This window comes from Triturus cristatus, chromosome 10, assembly GCF_964204655.1.
Source record: "Triturus cristatus chromosome 10, aTriCri1.1, whole genome shotgun sequence".
NCBI classification, from domain to species: domain Eukaryota; kingdom Metazoa; phylum Chordata; class Amphibia; order Caudata; family Salamandridae; genus Triturus; species Triturus cristatus.
In genome coordinates, this window is record NC_140593.1 from 845,561,639 (window position 1) to 845,583,547 (window position 21,909).

General features: G+C 45.4%; 16 non-coding genes across 16 annotated transcripts; all 16 read left to right on the forward strand.

The window, feature by feature from the left end:
- The first annotated feature begins 140 nt into the window (after window positions 1-140).
- TRNAP-AGG (transfer RNA proline (anticodon AGG)) lies at window positions 141-212 on the forward strand. The gene has a single exon. It is a non-coding gene; the product is annotated as a tRNA-Pro (tRNA).
- A 1,793-nt stretch (window positions 213-2,005) lies between these two features.
- On the forward strand, window positions 2,006-2,077 carry TRNAP-CGG (transfer RNA proline (anticodon CGG)). The gene has a single exon. It is a non-coding gene; the product is annotated as a tRNA-Pro (tRNA).
- Window positions 2,078-3,421: 1,344 nt separating this feature from the next.
- TRNAV-AAC (transfer RNA valine (anticodon AAC)) lies at window positions 3,422-3,494 on the forward strand. The gene has a single exon. It is a non-coding gene; the product is annotated as a tRNA-Val (tRNA).
- A 289-nt stretch (window positions 3,495-3,783) lies between these two features.
- Window positions 3,784-3,895, forward strand: TRNAL-CAA (transfer RNA leucine (anticodon CAA)). Its single transcript has 2 exons — window positions 3,784-3,821; window positions 3,850-3,895. It is a non-coding gene; the product is annotated as a tRNA-Leu (tRNA).
- A 937-nt stretch (window positions 3,896-4,832) lies between these two features.
- TRNAP-CGG (transfer RNA proline (anticodon CGG)) lies at window positions 4,833-4,904 on the forward strand. The gene has a single exon. It is a non-coding gene; the product is annotated as a tRNA-Pro (tRNA).
- Window positions 4,905-6,249: 1,345 nt separating this feature from the next.
- Window positions 6,250-6,322, forward strand: TRNAV-AAC (transfer RNA valine (anticodon AAC)). Its single transcript has one exon. It is a non-coding gene; the product is annotated as a tRNA-Val (tRNA).
- Window positions 6,323-7,660: 1,338 nt separating this feature from the next.
- TRNAP-CGG (transfer RNA proline (anticodon CGG)) lies at window positions 7,661-7,732 on the forward strand. The gene has a single exon. It is a non-coding gene; the product is annotated as a tRNA-Pro (tRNA).
- A 1,345-nt stretch (window positions 7,733-9,077) lies between these two features.
- On the forward strand, window positions 9,078-9,150 carry TRNAV-AAC (transfer RNA valine (anticodon AAC)). Its single transcript has one exon. It is a non-coding gene; the product is annotated as a tRNA-Val (tRNA).
- Window positions 9,151-9,439: 289 nt separating this feature from the next.
- On the forward strand, window positions 9,440-9,551 carry TRNAL-CAA (transfer RNA leucine (anticodon CAA)). The gene is made up of 2 exons: window positions 9,440-9,477; window positions 9,506-9,551. It is a non-coding gene; the product is annotated as a tRNA-Leu (tRNA).
- A 937-nt stretch (window positions 9,552-10,488) lies between these two features.
- On the forward strand, window positions 10,489-10,560 carry TRNAP-CGG (transfer RNA proline (anticodon CGG)). Its single transcript has one exon. It is a non-coding gene; the product is annotated as a tRNA-Pro (tRNA).
- A 385-nt stretch (window positions 10,561-10,945) lies between these two features.
- On the forward strand, window positions 10,946-11,018 carry TRNAV-AAC (transfer RNA valine (anticodon AAC)). The gene has a single exon. It is a non-coding gene; the product is annotated as a tRNA-Val (tRNA).
- Window positions 11,019-11,307: 289 nt separating this feature from the next.
- Window positions 11,308-11,419, forward strand: TRNAL-CAA (transfer RNA leucine (anticodon CAA)). The gene is made up of 2 exons: window positions 11,308-11,345; window positions 11,374-11,419. It is a non-coding gene; the product is annotated as a tRNA-Leu (tRNA).
- Window positions 11,420-19,818: 8,399 nt separating this feature from the next.
- TRNAV-AAC (transfer RNA valine (anticodon AAC)) lies at window positions 19,819-19,891 on the forward strand. The gene has a single exon. It is a non-coding gene; the product is annotated as a tRNA-Val (tRNA).
- A 289-nt stretch (window positions 19,892-20,180) lies between these two features.
- On the forward strand, window positions 20,181-20,292 carry TRNAL-CAA (transfer RNA leucine (anticodon CAA)). The gene is made up of 2 exons: window positions 20,181-20,218; window positions 20,247-20,292. It is a non-coding gene; the product is annotated as a tRNA-Leu (tRNA).
- A 937-nt stretch (window positions 20,293-21,229) lies between these two features.
- Window positions 21,230-21,301, forward strand: TRNAP-CGG (transfer RNA proline (anticodon CGG)). The gene has a single exon. It is a non-coding gene; the product is annotated as a tRNA-Pro (tRNA).
- A 385-nt stretch (window positions 21,302-21,686) lies between these two features.
- TRNAV-UAC (transfer RNA valine (anticodon UAC)) lies at window positions 21,687-21,759 on the forward strand. Its single transcript has one exon. It is a non-coding gene; the product is annotated as a tRNA-Val (tRNA).
- The last annotated feature ends 150 nt before the right edge of the window (window positions 21,760-21,909 follow it).

Sequence of the window (21,909 nt, forward strand, 5' to 3'; positions counted from 1 at the left end):
TCGATGACGGCCATGGAAAAGACAGCAACCATATTGCAGAAGAGAGCAGCATGTGCAGTTGCTTGCTTTGGGTGAATCATTCACCAACTCGCTGCCAATAACCCCCGGAGCCGGTGCAAAAGGTGACTCTTGTGTGCCTCGGCTCGTTGGTCTAGGGGTATGATTCTCGCTTAGGGTGCGAGAGGTCCCGGGTTCAAGTCCCGGACGAGCCCTTTTTTAGAGGTAAACATACGAATCCTACTCAAAACTGACAATGCCTGACTATTTCTCATTACACTCGGCGCATTGTTGCACAAATTATTTTGAACCTCAGAAGAAAAACGGATATCCATGCTTTTTCTGCCTTCATGCTTAGTCTGTGTGTGTCCCAGGTGATGCTTTCCCAAGCTGTACTTGCTGGCATTTAGGCATCAGATATTTGTCTGTCGATGCCTGCATAAGTAAATTTTTAATACGTCTAATTGCAAGCATGTTGGCTGATATCTCTGCAGTTTTCACACTTGCTCCTCGCTTTCTGAGTGGCTGCTGATACAGCAGAATAGAAGTAGAGAGAATCCTTGAGAGGAACCTTGCTCTAACAGTAAAACACAGCAAGTTAGTTTCTGTAGTGTAGTGGTCATCACGTTCGCCTAACACGCAAAAGGTCCCCGGTTCGAGACCGGGCAGAAACACTGTGCATGAGCTGCTTTTATGTGCACCCTCTAAAACCTTATTATCTCAATGCAAGCTTAAGAAGAGGCGGTCCATGAACCCAGCGAGCCGTGGGAAACTTCCTTTACTTTTCCAAGACGAAACAAAGTAATCCGCATCCATCAGTGGTCGCTCTTGTGCCTAGCTTTTTTTTTTATCATGCCATGTTGTATTGTGGGGCCTTTACACCTGTGACATTGCTGCGAACGCTGTAAGTGCAAACATTGGCAAGTGCAGACAGAAGAGTCAGACCTGTACATAGCCAGGGCTGTCAGGATGGCCGAGTGGTCTAAGGCGCCAGACTCAAGAGAGCTTGATTTTCAGTGCAACTGAGACTTCTGGTCTCCTCATGGAGGTGTGGGTTCAAATCCCACTTCTGACAGGTCTCTTTTACACCCTTAAATCGTCCTGTTTTTTGCAGTGCATTCCCCACACACCACAATCTTTGCACGGACCTGTAACATATGACGAGAAATCCACCAACGATCAGGCTGGGCCCTCAATCACAATTCCATGTATTCCTGGAAGGGACACCTCAGGCACACCTTCCGTTAAATTTGCACTCCATCACACTAACTGCTGTGCTGGTTTCTCATTAAGCAGTTGATCCCATCTTTGTTGTGAGGCTCTCCTGCCACCTTTTGGGCGGAGAAGGCACTGTCCCTGCAACAACACAGGCAGACATGTTCAACAGGGCTTCCTGGTTATGTGGGAGGAGCAGATTGTCATTGGTCCCCCTTGCGAATTTTAATTTACATAAGGAAGACAGAGAGGTAGCTGGGAGTAGGCAGTACACACGGACATTGAACTCTATCTTGTGATTTGCAGCCAATTCTAGATTGAGGCAGGAGGAAAGGAGGTGACTTGCCCAACAATGGCCATTCTGGGAATTCAGCCACCCTGGGTCTCCCAGGTGAGTGTTTCAGTCCTGCGAGCCACTCATAAATCTCGCCTGATCGAGCCTATTGAGCGCTGAGTGAGCATGTTTGAATCCAAGAATCAAACGCTTCTTTCTTAGAAGCAAGTATTGGCAGGTCCTCCCTTGCTTCTGGGGTGGAAGTTTATGGGGCAAGGGTCCAGGACTTGCAGAGAAGTACAAGTGCCAGAAAGTGCCTGCAGTTCTCATCAGTGCCTTTTTTCTGCTCACTGGCAGCTAGGATATCGGCTGATCCCTTCCTTGCAAGAGTGAAAAAAACAACACCTTGAGAGAAAACATGACTTTGTGTGGCTCACATAGAGAGAGAGCAGCCAAATAGCACTGCTTTGTTTCTGAAAGACGCATCAGAAATTGTTCAAATTGCTGACAGGGGAATCAGGCTCGTTGCTCTAGGGGTATGATTCTCGCTTCGGGTGCGAGAGGTCCCGGGTTCAAATCCCGGACGAGCCCATGTTGTGGAATTATTTTTAGGCTGCTTATTATATAGGACCATTTCTTCTTTTCAATGCTATAAGCGCCGTGTATGGTGAGAAAGTTCCTTTCCCTGCACGCTGTTTCCCACTTTTGGCGTATAGAATTTCAGTGCCGGACTTCTTTGCAACTGCTTTTCTGGGGTGGACCATCAGTGTAGGAACATTAAATTCAAAGTGTTTTTCTAGCGTGATTTCAGGTATGGTTTTAAAATCGCCTTTTGGAATAAAAGTGGTCCTCGTTCCTTTCTTCCAAAGAAAGAGATCGGGTAAGGAGGGTCCAACGTTGAGCTTCATGGACATTGGCCCTTGGTCTGTGCTTTCCAGCCCACTACATGCCAAGAAGATTGCTGCAAGAGTATCTGTTTCTGTGGTGTAGTGGTTATCTCGTTCGCTTTACACGCGAAAGGTCCCTGGTTCGAGACCGGGCAGAAACAGCAGCTTATTGTTTGCATTTACTCTCTCAACTTATAGGAAAGCTGAGATAATGGAAGCTGTCTATCCCTCACCAGCGTGAAATACTGTGCTCCAGGGGCATCAGTGACAGCTCAAAAAGAGAAGTGACGATAGTTTGCGCCATTCGTTTGCACGTCCTTTTGTACTGAAGGGTGGGCCTACTTGATGAAAGCAAGGCATGAGAGCAGAAATTGTTTTATTGTCCTCACCGAGAGCATACACCTAGAGCAAACAAAATGTCTGAAGGATGGAGGTATTTTCATTTCTTGTTCGATGACGGCCATGGAAAAGACAGCAACCATATTGCAGAAGAGAGCAGCATGTGCAGTTGCTTGCTTTGGGTGAATCATTCACCAACTCGCTGCCAATAACCCCCGGAGCCGGTGCAAAAGGTGACTCTTCTGTGCCTCGGCTCGTTGGTCTAGGGGTATGACTCTCGCTTAGGGTGCGAGAGGTCCCGGGTTCAAATCCCAGACGAGCCCTTTTTTAGAGGTAAACATACGAATCCTACTCAAAACTGACAATGCCTGACTATTTCTCATTACACTCGGCGCATTGTTGCACAAATTATTTTGAACCTCAGAAGAAAAACGGATATCCATGCTTTTTCTGCCTTCATGCTTAGTCTGTGTGTGTCCCAGGTGATGCTTTCCCAAGCTGTACTTGCTGGCATTTAGGCATCAGATATTTGTCTGTCGATGCCTGCATAAGTAAATTTTTAATACGTCTAATTGCAAGCATGTTGGCTGATATCTCTGCAGTTTTCACACTTGCTCCTCGCTTTCTGAGTGGCTGCTGATACAGCAGAATAGAAGTAGAGAGAATCCTTGAGAGGAACCTTGCTCTAACAGTAAAACACAGCAAGTTAGTTTCTGTAGTGTAGTGGTCATCACGTTCGCCTAACACGCGAAAGGTCCCCGGTTCGAGACCGGGCAGAAACACTGTGCATGAGTTGCTTTTATGTGCACCCTCTAAAACCTTATTATCTCAATGCAATCTTAAGAAGAGGCGGTCCATGAACCCAGCGAGCCGTGGGAAACTTCCTTTACTTTTCCAAGACGAAACAAAGTAATCCGCATCCATCAGTGGTCGCTCTTGTGCCTAGCTTTTTTTTTTATCATGCCATGTTGTATTGTGGGGCCTTTACACCTGTGACATTGCTGCGAACGATGTAAGTGCAAACATTGGCAAGTGCAGACAGAAGAGTCAGACCTGTACATAGCCAGGGCTGTCAGGATGGCCGAGTGGTCTAAGGCGCCAGACTCAAGAGAGCTTGATCTTCAGTGCAACTGAGACTTCTGGTCTCCTCATGGAGGCGTGGGTTCAAATCCCACTTCTGACAGGTCTCTTTTACACCCTTAAATCGTCCTGTTTTTTGCAGTGCATTCCCCACACACCACAATCTTTGCACGGACCTGTAACATATGACGAGAAATCCACCAACGATCAGGCAGGGCCCTCAATCACAATTCCATGTATTCCTGGAAGGGACACCTCAGGCACACCTTCCGTTAAATTTGCACTCCATCACACTAACTGCTGTGCTGGTTTCTCATTAAGCAGTTGATCCCATCTTTGTTGTGAGGCTCTCCTGCCACCTTTTGGGCGGAGAAGGCACTGTCCCTGCAACAACACAGGCAGACATGTTCAACAGGGCTTCCTGGTTATGTGGGAGGAGCAGATTGTCATTGGTCCCCCCTTGCGAATTTTAATTTACATAAGGAAGACAGAGAGGTAGCTGGGAGTAGGCAGTACACACGGACATTGAACTCTATCTTGTGATTTGCAGCCAATTCTAGATTGAGGCAGGAGGAAAGGAGGTGACTTGCCCAACAATGGCCATTCTGGGAATTCAGCCACCCTGGGTCTCCCAGGTGAGTGTTTCAGTCCTGCGAGCCACTCATATAAATCTCGCCTGATCGAGCCTCATTGAGTGATGAGTGAGCATGTTTGAATCCAAGAATCAAACGCTTCTTTCTTAGAAGCAAGAATTGGCAGGCCCTCCCTTGCTTCTGGGGTGGAAGTTTATGGGGCAAGGGTCCAGGACTTGCAGAGAAGTACAAGTGCCAGAAAGTGCCTGCAGTTCTCATCAGTGCCTTTTTTCTGCTCACTGGCAGCTAGGATATCGGCTGATCCCTTCCTTGCAAGAGTGAAAAAAACAACACCTTGAGAGAAAACATGACTTTGTGTGGCTCACATAGAGAGAGAGCAGCCAAATAGCACTGCTTTGTTTCTGAAAGACGCATCAGAAATTGTTCAAATTGCTGACAGGGGAATCAGGCTCGTTGGTCTAGGGGTATGATTCTCGCTTCGGGTGCGAGAGGTCCCGGGTTCAAATCCCGGACGAGCCCATGTTGTGGAATTATTTTTAGGCTGCTTATTATATAGGACCATTTCTTCTTTTCAATGCTATAAGACGCCGTGTATGGTGAGAAAGTTCCTTTCCCTGCACGCTGTTTCCCACTTTTGGCGTATAGAATTTCAGTGCCGGACTTCTTTGCAACTGCTTTTCTGGGGTGGACCATCAGTGTAGGAACATTAAATTCAAAGTGTTTTTCTAGCGTGATTTCAGGTATGGTTTTAAAATCGCCTTTTGGAATAAAAGTGGTCCTCGTTCCTTTCTTCCAAAGAAAGAGATCGGGTAAGGAGGGTCCAACGTTGAGCTTCATGGACATTGGCCCTTGGTCTGTGCTTTCCAGCCCACTACATGCCAAGAAGATTGCTGCAAGAGTATCTGTTTCTGTGGTGTAGTGGTTATCTCGTTCGCTTTACACGCGAAAGGTCCCTGGTTCGAGACCGGGCAGAAACAGCAGCTTATTGTTTGCATTTACTCTCTCAACTTATAGGAAAGCTGAGATAATGGAAGCTGTCTATCCCTCACCAGCGTGACGTACTGTGCTCCAGGGGCATCAGTGACAGCTCAAAAAGAGAAGTGACGATAGTTTGCGCCATTCGTTTGCACGTCCTTTTGTACTGAAGGGTGGGCCTACTTGATGAAAGCAAGGCATGAGAGCAGAAATTGTTTTATTGTCCTCACCGAGAGCATACACCTAGAGCAAACAAAATGTCTGAAGGATGGAGGTATTTTCATTTCTTGTTCGATGACGGCCATGGAAAAGACAGCTACCATATTGCAGAAGAGAGCAGCATGTGCAGTTGCTTGCTTTGGGTGAATCATTCACCAACTCGCTGCCAATAACCCCCGGAGCCGGTGCAAAAGGTGACTCTTCTGTGCCTCGGCTCGTTGGTCTAGGGGTATGATTCTCGCTTAGGGTGCGAGAGGTCCCGGGTTCAAATCCCAGACGAGCCCTTTTTTAGAGGTAAACATACGAATCCTACTCAAAACTGACAATGCCTGACTATTTCTCATTACACTCGGCGCATTGTTGCACAAATTATTTTGAACCTCAGAAGAAAAACGGATATCCATGCTTTTTCTGCCTTCATGCTTAGTCTGTGTGTGTCCCAGGTGATGCTTTCCCAAGCTGTACTTGCTGGCATTTAGGCATCAGATATTTGTCTGTCGATGCCTGCATAAGTAAATTTTTAATACGTCTAATTGCAAGCATGTTGGCTGATATCTCTGCAGTTTTCACACTTGCTCCTCGCTTTCTGAGTGGCTGCTGATACAGCAGAATAGAAGTAGAGAGAATCCTTGAGAGGAACCTTGCTCTAACAGTAAAACACAGCAAGTTAGTTTCTGTAGTGTAGTGGTCATCACGTTCGCCTAACACGCGAAAGGTCCCCGGTTCGAGACCGGGCAGAAACACTGTGCATGAGCTGCTTTTATGTGCACCCTCTAAAACCTTATTATCTCAATGCAAGCTTAAGAAGAGGCGGTCCATGAACCCAGCGAGCCGTGGGAAACTTCCTTTACTTTTCCAAGACGAAACAAAGTAATCCGCATCCATCAGTGGTCGCTCTTGTGCCTAGCTTTTTTTTTTATCATGCCATGTTGTATTGTGGGGCCTTTACACCTGTGACATTGCTGCGAACGATGTAAGTGCAAACATTGGCAAGTGCAGACAGAAGAGTCAGACCTGTACATAGCCAGGGCTGTCAGGATGGCCGAATGGTCTAAGGCGCCAGACTCAAGAGAGCTTGATCTTCAGTGCAACTGAGACTTCTGGTCTCCTCATGGAGGCGTGGGTTCAAATCCCACTTCTGACAGGTCTCTTTTACACCCTTAAATCGTCCTGTTTTTTGCAGTGCATTCCCCACACACCACAATCTTTGCACGGACCTGTAACATATGACGAGAAATCCACCAACGATCAGGCAGGGCCCTCAATCACAATTCCATGTATTCCTGGAAGGGACACCTCAGGCACACCTTCCGTTAAATTTGCACTCCATCACACTAACTGCTGTGCTGGTTTCTCATTAAGCAGTTGATCCCATCTTTGTTGTGAGGCTCTCCTGCCACCTTTTGGGCGGAGAAGGCACTGTCCCTGCAACAACACAGGCAGACATGTTCAACAGGGCTTCCTGGTTATGTGGGAGGAGCAGATTGTCATTGGTCCCCCCTTGCGAATTTTAATTTACATAAGGAAGACAGAGAGGTAGCTGGGAGTAGGCAGTACACACGGACATTGAACTCTATCTTGTGATTTGCAGCCAATTCTAGATTGAGGCAGGAGGAAAGGAGGTGACTTGCCCAACAATGGCCATTCTGGGAATTCAGCCACCCTGGGTCTCCCAGGTGAGTGTTTCAGTCCTGCGAGCCACTCATATAAATCTCGCCTGATCGAGCCTCATTGAGTGCTGAGTGAGCATGTTTGAATCCAAGAATCAAACGCTTCTTTCTTAGAAGCAAGAATTGGCAGGCCCTCCCTTGCTTCTGGGGTGGAAGTTTATGGGGCAAGGGTCCAGGACTTGCAGAGAAGTACAAGTGCCAGGAAGTGCCTGCAGTTCTCATCAGTGCCTTTTTTCTGCTCACTGGCAGCTAGGATATCGGCTGATCCCTTCCTTGCAAGAGTGAAAAAAACAACACCTTGAGAGAAAACATGACTTTGTGTGGCTCACATAGAGAGAGAGCAGCCAAATAGCACTGCTTTGTTTCTGAAAGACGCATCAGAAATTGTTCAAATTGCTGACAGGGGAATCAGGCTCGTTGGTCTAGGGGTATGATTCTCGCTTCGGGTGCGAGAGGTCCCGGGTTCAAATCCCGGACGAGCCCATGTTGTGGAATTATTTTTAGGCTGCTTATTATATAGGACCATTTCTTCTTTTCAATGCTATAAGACGCCGTGTATGGTGAGAAAGTTCCTTTCCCTGCACGCTGTTTCCCACTTTTGGCGTATAGAATTTCAGTGCCGGACTTCTTTGCAACTGCTTTTCTGGGGTGGACCATCAGTGTAGGAACATTAAATTCAAAGTGTTTTTCTAGCGTGATTTCAGGTATGGTTTTAAAATCGCCTTTTGGAATAAAAGTGGTCCTCGTTCCTTTCTTCCAAAGAAAGAGATCGGGTAAGGAGGGTCCAACGTTGAGCTTCATGGACATTGGCCCTTGGTCTGTGCTTTCCAGCCCACTACATGCCAAGAAGATTGCTGCAAGAGTATCTGTTTCTGTGGTGTAGTGGTTATCTCGTTCGCTTTACACGCGAAAGGTCCCTGGTTCGAGACCGGGCAGAAACAGCAGCGTATTGTTTGCATTTACTCTCTCAACTTATAGGAAAGCTGAGATAATGGAAGCTGTCTATCCCTCACCAGCGTGATGTACTGTGCTCCAGGGGCATCAGTGACAGCTCAAAAAGAGAAGTGACGATAGTTTGCGCCATTCGTTTGCACGTCCTTTTGTACTGAAGGGTGGGCCTACTTGATGAAAGCAAGGCATGAGAGCAGAAATTGTTTTATTGTCCTCACCGAGAGCATACACCTAGAGCAAACAAAATGTCTGAAGGATGGAGGTATTTTCATTTCTTGTTCGATGACGGCCATGGAAAAGACAGCAACCATATTGCAGAAGAGAGCAGCATGTGCAGTTGCTTGCTTTGGGTGAATCATTCACCAACTCGCTGCCAATAACCCCCGGAGCCGGTGCAAAAGGTGACTCTTCTGTGCCTCGGCTCGTTGGTCTAGGGGTATGATTCTCGCTTAGGGTGCGAGAGGTCCCGGGTTCAAATCCCAGACGAGCCCTTTTTTAGAGGTAAACATACGAATCCTACTCAAAACTGACAATGCCTGACTATTTCTCATTACACTCGGCGCATTGTTGCACAAATTATTTTGAACCTCAGAAGAAAAACGGATATCCATGCTTTTTCTGCCTTCATGCTTAGTCTGTGTGTGTCCCAGGTGATGCTTTCCCAAGCTGTACTTGCTGGCATTTAGGCATCAGATATTTGTCTGTCGATGCCTGCATAAGTAAATTTTTAATACGTCTAATTGCAAGCATGTTGGCTGATATCTCTGCAGTTTTCACACTTGCTCCTCGCTTTCTGAGTGGCTGCTGATACAGCAGAATAGAAGTAGAGAGAATCCTTGAGAGGAACCTTGCTCTAACAGTAAAACACAGCAAGTTAGTTTCTGTAGTGTAGTGGTCATCACGTTCGCCTAACACGCGAAAGGTCCCCGGTTCGAGACCGGGCAGAAACACTGTGCATGAGCTGCTTTTATGTGCACCCTCTAAAACCTTATTATCTCAATGCAAGCTTAAGAAGAGGCGGTCCATGAACCCAGCGAGCCGTGGGAAACTTCCTTTACTTTTCCAAGACGAAACAAAGTAATCCGCATCCATCAGTGGTCGCTCTTGTGCCTAGCTTTTTTTTTTATCATGCCATGTTGTATTGTGGGGCCTTTACACCTGTGACATTGCTGCGAACGCTGTAAGTGCAAACATTGGCAAGTGCAGACAGAAGAGTCAGACCTGTACATAGCCAGGGCTGTCAGGATGGCCGAGTGGTCTAAGGCGCCAGACTCAAGAGAGCTTGATCTTCAGTGTAACTGAGACTTCTGGTCTCCTCATGGAGGCGTGGGTTCAAATCCCACTTCTGACAGGTCTCTTTTACACCCTTAAATCGTCCTGTTTTTTGCAGTGCATTCCCCACACACCACAATCTTTGCACGGACCTGTAACATATGACGAGAAATCCACCAACGATCAGGCAGGGCCCTCAATCACAATTCCATGTATTCCTGGAAGGGACACCTCAGGCACACCTTCCGTTAAATTTGCACTCCATCACACTAACTGCTGTGCTGGTTTCTCATTAAGCAGTTGATCCCATCTTTGTTGTGAGGCTCTCCTGCCACCTTTTGGGCGGAGAAGGCACTGTCCCTGCAACAACACAGGCAGACATGTTCAACAGGGCTTCCTGGTTATGTGGGAGGAGCAGATTGTCATTGGTCCCCCCTTGCGAATTTTAATTTACATAAGGAAGACAGAGAGGTAGCTGGGAGTAGGCAGTACACACGGACATTGAACTCTATCTTGTGATTTGCAGCCAATTCTAGATTGAGGCAGGAGGAAAGGAGGTGACTTGCCCAACAATGGCCATTCTGGGAATTCAGCCACCCTGGGTCTCCCAGGTGAGTGTTTCAGTCCTGCGAGCCACTCATATAAATCTCGCCTGATCGAGCCTCATTGAGTGCTGAGTGAGCATGTTTGAATCCAAGAATCAAACGCTTCTTTCTTAGAAGCAAGAATTGGCAGGCCCTCCCTTGCTTCTGGGGTGGAAGTTTATGGGGCAAGGGTCCAGGACTTGCAGAGAAGTACAAGTGCCAGAAAGTGCCTGCAGTTCTCATCAGTGCCTTTTTTCTGCTCACTGGCAGCTAGGATATCGGCTGATCCCTTAATTGCAAGAGTGAAAAAAACAACACCTTGAGAGAAAACATGACTTTGTGTGGCTCACATAGAGAGAGAGCAGCCAAATAGCACTGCTTTGTTTCTGAAAGACGCATCAGAAATTGTTCAAATTGCTGACAGGGGAATCAGGCTTGTTGGTCTAGGGGTATGATTCTCGCTTCGGGTGCGAGAGGTCCCGGGTTCAAATCCCGGACGAGCCCATGTTGTGGAATTATTTTTAGGCTGCTTATTATATAGGACCATTTCTTCTTTTCAATGCTATAAGACGCCGTGTATGGTGAGAAAGTTCCTTTCCCTGCACGCTGTTTCCCACTTTTGGCGTATAGAATTTCAGTGCCGGACTTCTTTGCAACTGCTTTTCTGGGGTGGACCATCAGTGTAGGAACATTAAATTCAAAGTGTTTTTCTAGCGTGATTTCAGGTATGGTTTTAAAATCGCCTTTTGGAATAAAAGTGGTCCTCGTTCCTTTCTTCCAAAGAAAGAGATCGGGTAAGGAGGGTCCAACGTTGAGCTTCATGGACATTGGCCCTTGGTCTGTGCTTTCCAGCCCACTACATGCCAAGAAGATTGCTGCAAGAGTATCTGTTTCTGTGGTGTAGTGGTCATCACGTTCGCCTAACACGCGAAAGGTCCCCGGTTCGAGACCGGGCAGAAACACTGTGCATGAGCTGCTTTTATGTGCACCCTCTAAAACCTTATTATCTCAATGCAAGCTTAAGAAGAGGCGGTCCATGAACCCAGCGAGCCGTGGGAAACTTCCTTTACTTTTCCAAGACGAAACAAAGTAATCCGCATCCATCAGTGGTCGCTCTTGTGCCTAGCTTTTTTTTTTATCATGCCATGTTGTATTGTGGGGCCTTTACACCTGTGACATTGCTGCGAACGCTGTAAGTGCAAACATTGGCTAGTGCAGACAGAAGAGTCAGACCTGTACATAGCCAGTGCTGTCAGGATGGCCGAGTGGTCTAAGGCGCCAGACTCAAGAGAGCTTGATCTTCAGTGCAACTGAGACTTCTGGTCTCCTCATGGAGGCGTGGGTTCAAATCCCACTTCTGACAGGTCTCTTTTACACCCTTAAATCGTCCTGTTTTTTGCAGTGCATTCCCCACACACCACAATCTTTGCACGGACCTGTAACATATGACGAGAAATCCACCAACGATCAGGCTGGGCCCTCAATCACAATTCCATGTATTCCTGGAAGGGACACCTCAGGCACACCCTCCGTTAAATTTGCACTCCATCACACTAACTGCTGTGCTGGTTTCTCATTAAGCAGTTGATCCCATCTTTGTTGTGAGGCTCTCCTGCCACCTTTTGGGCGGAGAAGGCACTGTCCCTGCAACAACACAGGCAGACATGTTCAACAGGGCTTCCTGGTTATGTGGGAGGAGCAGATTGTCATTGGTCCCCCCTTGCGAATTTTAATTTACATAAGGAAGACAGAGAGGTAGCTGGGAGTAGGCAGTACACACGGACATTGAACTCTATCTTGTGATTTGCAGCCAATTCTAGATTGAGGCAGGAGGAAAGGAGGTGACTTGCCCAACAATGGCCATTCTGGGAATTCAGCCACCCTGGGTCTCCAGGTGAGTGTTTCAGTCCTGCGAGCCACTCATATAAATCTCGCCTGATCGAGCCTCATTGAGTGCTGAGTGAGCATGTTTGAATCCAAGAATCAAACGCTTCTTTCTTAGAAGCAAGAATTGGCAGGCCCTCCCTTGCTTCTGGGGTGGAAGTTTATGGGGCAAGGGTCCAGGACTTGCAGAGAAGTACAAGTGCCAGAAAATGCCTGCAGTTCTCATCAGTGCCTTTTTTCTGCTCACTGGCAGCTAGGATATCGGCTGATCCCTTCCTTGCAAGAGTGAAAAAAACAACACCTTGAGAGAAAACATGACTTTGTGTGGCTCACATAGAGAGAGAGCAGCCAAATAGCACTGCTTTGTTTCTGAAAGACGCATCAGAAATTGTTCAAATTGCTGACAGGGGAATCAGGCTCGTTGGTCTAGGGGTATGATTCTCGCTTCAGGTGCGAGAGGTCCCGGGTTCAAATCCCGGACGAGCCCATGTTGTGGAATTATTTTTAGGCTGCTTATTATATAGGACCATTTCTTCTTTTCAATGCTATAAGACGCCGTGTATGGTGAGAAAGTTCCTTTCCCTGCACGCTGTTTCCCACTTTTGGCGTATAGAATTTCAGTGCCGGACTTCTTTGCAACTGCTTTTCTGGGGTGGACCATCAGTGTAGGAACATTAAATTCAAAGTGTTTTTCTAGCGTGATTTCAGGTATGGTTTTAAAATCGCCTTTTGGAATAAAAGTGGTCCTCGTTCCTTTCTTCCAAAGAAAGAGATCGGGTAAGGAGGGTGTTAAATGGTAGATTCTTCCATCAAAGATTAGATGAGAGTAAGTAGATTTCCATAGGTTCTTTATTCATAAGTATAAAGGTACAACAGCTCAGCCGTCCAACTGCCTCTTACTCTCCTCCTCAAGATTCTCTCTCACAGCAAGCCCTCTTATCCATTCTAGAATCCTCAGATGTCATCACAGCCATGACAGACAGCTGACAATCTGAAGCATAAACTTTACAACACATCTCCCTCCTTTACATACTAACATTTGGACGAAAAGTCAAAGAAAGAAAAGAACACAATACAATTAACATATAAATATGACTAAATCATTTTACTACATAGTCGTTCAAATATGAAGGAGTATGAGAAATTCTGTTAGATTTCCTTAAGGTTCGTGAGCCATCTTTGCTATCAATATTTTTTGAAAGATCACTCACATGACGCATCTTGCCACATACAGCGACTCTATTTAAATTCCACACTCTGTGGTCAGCAGTCCTCACAGCATTACCAAAGACCTTAATTACCTTTAAAGGTTTCGTGAATTTGGCACCAGAAACACAGAAACCAGGTCTTTTGATCATGACCAAATCACCAACAGAAACTTTAGTAGATCTAACAGCATGTCTCGCATCATAATTTTCCTTACTTTTTAGACACTTATAATCCTCCCTTTCCTCCCACGAGCTTACATCCGGAACACCTCCCTTGGCCGAGATACATTTATTAACCCACGGTGGTTCCAAAAAAGTATCAGGTTGCCTCCCCCTGAACAAAGAAAAAGGAGACCTTCCAGTCATGGTATGAGGCGCAAAGCGATAGACACCAACTCTCCTAAAAACCTCCTCCTTCCAGTCAAGACAATTCTGTTTAGCCAGGGAAATAGTGTCTTTTAGGACCCTATTAAACCTTTCAACAGTGCCATTAGATTCAGGGTGATATAAGGCACATTTTTTGTGAACAATACCACAATTAATAAGAAAATCTTCCATTTCCTTTGACACCAGCTGGACACCATTGTCAGTCAGCAAAGTCTGTGGTATACCTTCCCTTGAAATTAACACTTTCAGAAAATCGATAACGCTTTTAGTATTAGTGTTTCTAGTGAAAGAAATTTCAGGCCACCTAGAGTAGAGATCCATGACAACAATAACAAAAGTATCCGACCCATCACCATGGACTGGTCCCAAAATATCTAGAGCTATGTCCTTCCAAGGACCACTGGGGCGCGACCTTTTTTCCATGGGCTGAGTCCTGATCTTTAAACTCTTCTCACTTAGAGAACATTGAACACACTCCCTTACCAAACGCTCAATTTGAATGTCCATCCCAGGCCACCAGTAAGTAGAACGCACTCGTTCTTTGGTTTTAGAAATCCCTAAGTGAGCCTCATGAGCTAGATCTAGAAGAGATTTCCTTAGAGACAAAGGAGGAACTAGTCGGTGACCTCTCCATAACATTCCCTCACAGCAGGACAACTGTTCCTTAACAGACCAAAAATCTTTAACAGCTTGACTTCCTTCTTCCTTACAATGCCAACCCTCATGGATAAGTTTGAAAACCTCTTGAATAACCTGATCTTCATGACAAGCATTTAGCCAGGAATCTTGAGAAATCACTTTGTAATCAATTTCACACACAAAATCATGGGAATGACTAAAATCAGAATCTAAACTGTCACTAGATTGGGTAACCGGGACCAATCTTGAAAGTGTGTCGGCAACCAAGTTCTCTGAACCTGGAACATACCTAACTGAGAAATTAAACCCTTGCAATCCAACAATCCATCTGGAGATTCTCGGAGAAATTGAGTCAATACCCTTACTCGTTAGTACCTCACACAATGGTTTGTGATCCGTCCTAACTACAAACGAAGTTCCCCAAAGAAATTTTTTAAACTTCTTAATAGCCCAGTAGACAGCAAGGGCTTCTCTTTCAATGACCGAGTACCTAGATTCTGCACCCTTCAGACTCCTTGACACAAACATAATGGTGTTGTCAGGATTCGTGCCACCTTAATATAAGACAGCACCAAGACCCTTGAGACTAGCATCAGTCGAGATAATTGAACATTTAGCTGGATCAAAATTACGGAGATTAGGCGCATTCTGTAACTTGTACTTTATATCAAAGAATTCCTTATCACACAAATCATTCCAGACAAATTTTACTCCTTTTTTAAGCAAATTTCTCATGTTGAAAGTAGCATCTGCAAAATTCTTAATAAATTTGTTGTAATATTCCGCCATCCCCAGGAAGCGCATGAGTTCTTCCTTTGAAGAGGGGGCAATTAGATCTTTAATAGTGCTTACCAATTCGGCCTTGGGGACAACACCATCAGCTGTTACCGTGTGACCTAAGTAATCAATTTTATCAAGGCCGAACTTGCACTTCTCACGCTTAATAGTGAGATTGTGAGCGGAAAGTCTATCCAACACTTGTCGGACCCTTTTCCCATGTTCTAATTCATCACATGCATAGACTAAAATATCGTCCTGATAGACGCAAACCCCAGAAACGTTGACTAACACCCTTTCCATGACTCTTTGGAAAACAGAAGCGGCAGAGACAAGACCAAAAGGAAGTCTTACAAATCTAAAGGTACCAAACGGGGTAACGAATGCAGTTAAATCTCTGGATGACTGATCAAGCAGAATTTGATGGTACGCAGATGTTAAATCTATCGTGCTAAACACTTTAGCACCACTCACCATGCTTAACAGCTCTGTTATATTTGGAAGAGGATATTTATCAACAAGAACACATTTGTTGAGTTGTCTGAGGTCCACACACAATCTCAAAGAACCATCAGCCTTCCTTGCGGCCACAACCGGAGCCAACCATGACGTTCCTTCAACCTCCTCAATAATCCCCTGTGATTTGAGCTTCTCTAACTCCTTCAACATCTCCTCCCTAACAGTGAAAGGAACATTGCGTACCTTACTGGACACTGGGACAGACCCCGGAGACAGTTTTATTTTGTGACAATACCCTTTCAAACATCCAAGTTTGTCACCAAACACTTGTGGATATTCCTCCATCAGTTGAGTTTGCAGAAGGGAATGATGATCTACAGATTCAACAGTTTCCCTCTTTTTGAGTAAGATAGGAGGAGAGCTGTTAGGATCCAACATGACGCCTAGATCTTTCTGATGCCACCAACTGATTATACTGTCGCCCTTCTTAGAGACATATACTTTCCCAGAGGTAAGGCGACCCTCATATTCAACCAAACCCATAAAGTAACCTCTCAAATCAATAGGGTCCCCACCATAGGCTGTGGGGCGAATGTCAGGTTTTAACAGATTGATTTTTGACCTTAAATTATCATCAAAAAATTTGCTTGATACAATGGTAATTTTTGCACCAGAGTCAAACAATACTTTGGTTTTATGACCTTCAATAAGAATATAATCCAAAGGTCCATCACTACCAACCTGGACAATAATCTGACCACACTCAAAATCATGTTGGTCACACGAATTGTCCACCGCAATTTCATTAATACCTTGTTTGGACGATTTAATTCTGCAAGCAATTACAAAATGTCCCCTTTTCTTACAATACGTGCATATGGCATTTAACGCGGGACAGGATTTATCATTGGCCCAATGACCAGCATTGTTACATCTGTAACATTTATTTCCTTTATCGAATTGTAATCGAGATTTATTTTCTTTTTTCCCTTTTACTGGCGTTTTGGATTGGGTCTCTTTAGATCTCAAATTAGGAGTTGCGTTAGTACTGACCACCGATACATCTTTACTGAGATCTTTCTTGATCTCCTTAACACACTCAAGAGAGTGCTCAATTCTTTTAGCTATGACTAAAACTTCATCTAGAGACGGCTCATCTTTGAGCCAAAGTTCGTCACGAACCTTTTCTGAAACACAGCCCAACATAAATTGGTCTCTTATTCTCTCTTCAATTAACGTATCGAACTTACACGTTGACGCTAAACGTCTAAGGTCTGTGACATAATTCTCAATACTCTCACCTTCCTTCTGCATACGTCTACCGAAATGGTAACGCTCTAAAATGGTACTGACCTTAGGCAAATAGTGGGCATCAAGTTTGTAAATGCATAATTCAAATTCATTTAAGTTAGCTGCAGCACTGTTGGGAACATCCGGAAGGTGATCAAAAACGTCCTGACCTTCTGAACCCAGGCAATGCATAAGTAACGCAGTTTTCCTCTCTACGCTAAGAGAGGTACCACACACACGGGCATACCGTTCAAAAACCTTTTTCCATTTTGACCATTTTATGGGAGGATCCCCTGATGACTGTAAGAAAAACGGGGCAGCAGTTACATTTTGCATATCAGAAATTGACAGTATGAGCTTATGTATATAGAAGAGTGAATAAGGTAAATATAGCTGTTATAATTAGACAATGAAGAGGAGAAATAAAGAAAAGAAAAGAAGAAACAGTGAGAAAAAGAAAAACAAATAACAATAATGTCCAACGAAACGTTTCACACTTTAAAATTACAACCTTAATCTAAGCTGTGCGTATCAGCGTGATGTTGACACACACAGGTGTGTAACTTGGAGAAACTCCTATTGCAAGTATCTCTCGTTTGAAGATTGTGTTGAGAGTCTCTGTGGCAACCAGTATAAAAGACAGGCAGTAAATATATAAGCTGTGTGTATCAGCGCTGCGAATGAATAATAATGTTCAAGGAAACGCGTTTCCCACTTTAAAGTTACAACCTTAAATTAAGCTGTGCGTATCAGCGTGATGTTGACACACACATAGGTGTGTAACTTGGAGACACTTCTATTCCAAGTATGTCTTGCTTGAAAATTGTGTTGAGGGTCTCTGTGCCACGCAGTACATAAGACACGCAGTAAACATATAAGCTGTGCGTATCAGCGCTAATTAAGCTGTGCGTATCAGCGTGATGTTGACACACACAGATGTGTAACTTGAAGACACTTCTATTCCAAGTATCTCTTGCTTGAAGAATGTGTTGGGGTCTCTGTGCCACGCAGTACATAAGACACGCAGTAAATATATAAGCTGTGCGTATCAGCGCTGTAAGAAACGGCTCATTATTCAAAGTACGTGTTCCAACAGTATGCGCAGAATTCACTGCGAAGGATTACGTAAAGCACGCAAATGAAACACAAACACTGAGCGTCTGCGTTGCTAAGTAACCACGGAGAAGACACCAACCAATCTGCAAAGAGAGCGCGAGCATGCGCATAGGTCATAGAGGAATCCTAGGTAGCGTAACGTTGCGTTCCAGTGACAATGGGAAGACGTCGTCAGACCACAAACCTCAAAGGATTAGAGGGCATCGAATGAAGAGACATCATAAGAGAATGCCAAAGTATGAACGCGCATCAGTAACTCACGAGGGATCCACGCGCATCAGGAGCTCGCGGGACTTCCACGCGCATCACAAGACTCACAGGGCATTTACGCGCGTGAGATAGAAGGTAATTCAAAGTAACCAACTTTAACCGTAGAAAGTTCGGTAGTAACAAAAACTAAGATATTTGGCAGTCTTGGGGAGCGCGCTTAAAACAAAGTGAAAGTCTTTCTTGAAAGCGAGTCAAAAGTTGACAAGAGTAGTTTGAGATGATTACGAAGTGAGTCTTGGAGGGCGCGTTACAAATAAAATGAAAGTCTTACTTGAAACCTCTTGGAACGGAGAGTACTTGATCGTATCCGTAGTTTACCTCACAGTACGGCATCTCAGATAAAACTTCAGTATCAAGCCGGTCTTCCCTCTTTGTCTTTTTTTAAATAAATGTAGATTTGGTTAAAACGGAGATTTTCCAGGCAGGAGTTGAGCTGCTTTTCCCAGTCGTCGCCAGTGTTAAATGGTAGATTCTTCCATCAAAGATTAGATGAGAGTAAGTAGATTTCCATAGGTTCTTTATTCATAAGTATAAAGGTACAACAGCTCAGCCGTCCAACTGCCTCTTACTCTCCTCCTCAAGATTCTCTCTCACAGCAAGCCCTCTTATCCATTCTAGAATCCTCAGATGTCATCACAGCCATGACAGACAGCTGACAATCTGAAGCATAAACTTTACAACAGAGGGTCCAACGTTGAGCTTCATGGACATTGGCCCTTGGTCTGTGCTTTCCAGCCCACTACATGCCAAGAAGATTGCTGCAAGAGTATCTGTTTCTGTGGTGTAGTGGTTATCTCGTTCGCTTTACACGCGAAAGGTCCCTGGTTCGAGACCGGGCAGAAACAGCAGCTTATTGTTTGCATTTACTCTCTCAACTTATAGGAAAGCTGAGATAATGGAAGCTGTCTATCCCTCACCAGCGTGATGTACTGTGCTCCAGGGGCATCAGTGACAGCTCAAAAAGAGAAGTGACGATAGTTTGCGCCGTTCGTTTGCACGTCCTTTTGTACTGAAGGGTGGGCCTACTTGATGAAAGCAAGGCATGAGAGCAGAAATTGTTTTATTGTCCTCACCGAGAGCATACACCTAGAGCAAACAAAATGTCTGAAGGATGGAGGTATTTTCATTTCTTGTTCGATGACGGCCATGGAAAAGACAGCAACCATATTGCAGAAGAGAGCAGCATGTGCAGTTGCTTGCTTTGGGTGAATCATTCACCAACTCGCTGCCAATAACCCCCGGAGCCGGTGCAAAAGGTGACTCTTCTGTGCCTCGGCTCGTTGGTCTAGGGGTATGATTCTCGCTTAGGGTGCGAGAGGTCCCGGGTTCAAATCCCAGACGAGCCCTTTTTTAGAGGTAAACATACGAATCCTACTCAAAACTGACAATGCCTGACTATTTCTCATTACACTCGGCGCATTGTTGCACAAATTATTTTGAACCTCAGAAGAAAAACGGATATCCATGCTTTTTCTGCCTTCATGCTTAGTCTGTGTGTGTCCCAGGTGATGCTTTCCCAAGCTGTACTTGCTGGCATTTAGGCATCAGATATTTGTCTGTCGATGCCTGCATAAGTAAATTTTTAATACGTCTAATTGCAAGCATGTTGGCTGATATCTCTGCAGTTTTCACACTTGCTCCTCGCTTTCTGAGTGGCTGCTGATACAGCAGAATAGAAGTAGAGAGAATCCTTGAGAGGAACCTTGCTCTAACAGTAAAACACAGCAAGTTAGTTTCTGTAGTGTAGTGGTCATCACGTTCGCCTAACACGCGAAAGGTCCCCGGTTCGAGACCGGGCAGAAACACTGTGCATGAGCTGCTTTTATGTGCACCCTCTAAAACCTTATTATCTCAATGCAAGCTTAAGAAGAGGCGGTCCATGAACCCAGCGAGCCGTGGGAAACTTCCTTTACTTTTCCAAGACGAAACAAAGTAATCCGCATCCATCAGTGGTCGCTCTTGTGCCTAGCTTTTTTTTTTATCATGCCATGTTGTATTGTGGGGCCTTTACACCTGTGACATTGCTGCGAACGCTGTAAGTGCAAACATTGGCAAGTGCAGACAGAAGAGTCAGACCTGTACATAGCCAGGGCTGTCAGGATGGCCGAGTGGTCTAAGGCGCCAGACTCAAGAGAGCTTGATCTTCAGTGCAACTGAGACTTCTGGTCTCCTCATGGAGGCGTGGGTTCAAATCCCACTTCTGACAGGTCTCTTTTACACCCTTAAATCGTCCTGTTTTTTGCAGTGCATTCCCCACACACCACAATCTTTGCACGGACCTGTAACATATGACGAGAAATCCACCAACGATCAGGCAGGGCCCTCAATCACAATTCCATGTATTCCTGGAAGGGACACCTCAGGCACACCTTCCGTTAAATTTGCACTCCATCACACTAACTGCTGTGCTGGTTTCTCATTAAGCAGTTGATCCCATCTTTGTTGTGAGGCTCTCCTGCCACCTTTTGGGCGGAGAAGGCACTGTCCCTGCAACAACACAGGCAGACATGTTCAACAGGGCTTCCTGGTTATGTGGGAGGAGCAGATTGTCATTGGTCCCCCCTTGCGAATTTTAATTTACATAAGGAAGACAGAGAGGTAGCTGGGAGTAGGCAGTACACACGGACATTGAACTCTATCTTGTGATTTGCAGCCAATTCTAGATTGAGGCAGGAGGAAAGGAGGTGACTTGCCCAACAATGGCCATTCTGGGAATTCAGCCACCCTGGGTCTCCCAGGTGAGTGTTTCAGTCCTGCGAGCCACTCATATAAATCTCGCCTGATCGAGCCTCATTGAGTGCTGAGTGAGCATGTTTGAATCCAAGAATCAAACGCTTCTTTCTTAGAAGCAAGAATTGGCAGGCCCTCCCTTGCTTCTGGGGTGGAAGTTTATGGGGCAAGGGTCCAGGACTTGCAGAGAAGTACAAGTGCCAGAAAGTGCCTGCAGTTCTCATCAGTGCCTTTTTTCTGCTCACTGGCAGCTAGGATATCGGCTGATCCCTTCCTTGCAAGAGTGAAAAAAACAACACCTTGAGAGAAAACATGACTTTGTGTGGCTCACATAGAGAGAGAGCAGCCAAATAGCACTGCTTTGTTTCTGAAAGACGCATCAGAAATTGTTCAAATTGCTGACAGGGGAATCAGGCTTGTTGGTCTAGGGGTATGATTCTCGCTTCGGGTGCGAGAGGTCCCGGGTTCAAATCCCGGACGAGCCCATGTTGTGGAATTATTTTTAGGCTGCTTATTATATAGGACCATTTCTTCTTTTCAATGCTATAAGACGCCGTGTATGGTGAGAAAGTTCCTTTCCCTGCACGCTGTTTCCCACTTTTGGCGTATAGAATTTCAGTGCCGGACTTCTTTGCAACTGCTTTTCTGGGGTGGACCATCAGTGTAGGAACATTAAATTCAAAGTGTTTTTCTAGCGTGATTTCAGGTATGGTTTTAAAATCGCCTTTTGGAATAAAAGTGGTCCTCGTTCCTTTCTTCCAAAGAAAGAGATCGGGTAAGGAGGGTCCAACGTTGAGCTTCATGGACATTGGCCCTTGGTCTGTGCTTTCCAGCCCACTACATGCCAAGAAGATTACTGCAAGAGTATCTGTTTCTGTGGTGTAGTGGTTATCACGTTCGCTTTACACGCGAAAGGTCCCTGGTTCGAGACCGGGCAGAAACAGCATCTTATTGTTTGCATTTATTCTCTCAACTTATAGGAAAGCTGAGATAATGGAAGCTGTCTATCCCTCACCAGCGTGACGTACTGTGCTCCAGGGGCATCAGTGACAGCTCAAAAAGAGAAGTGACGATAGTTTGCGCCATTCGTTTG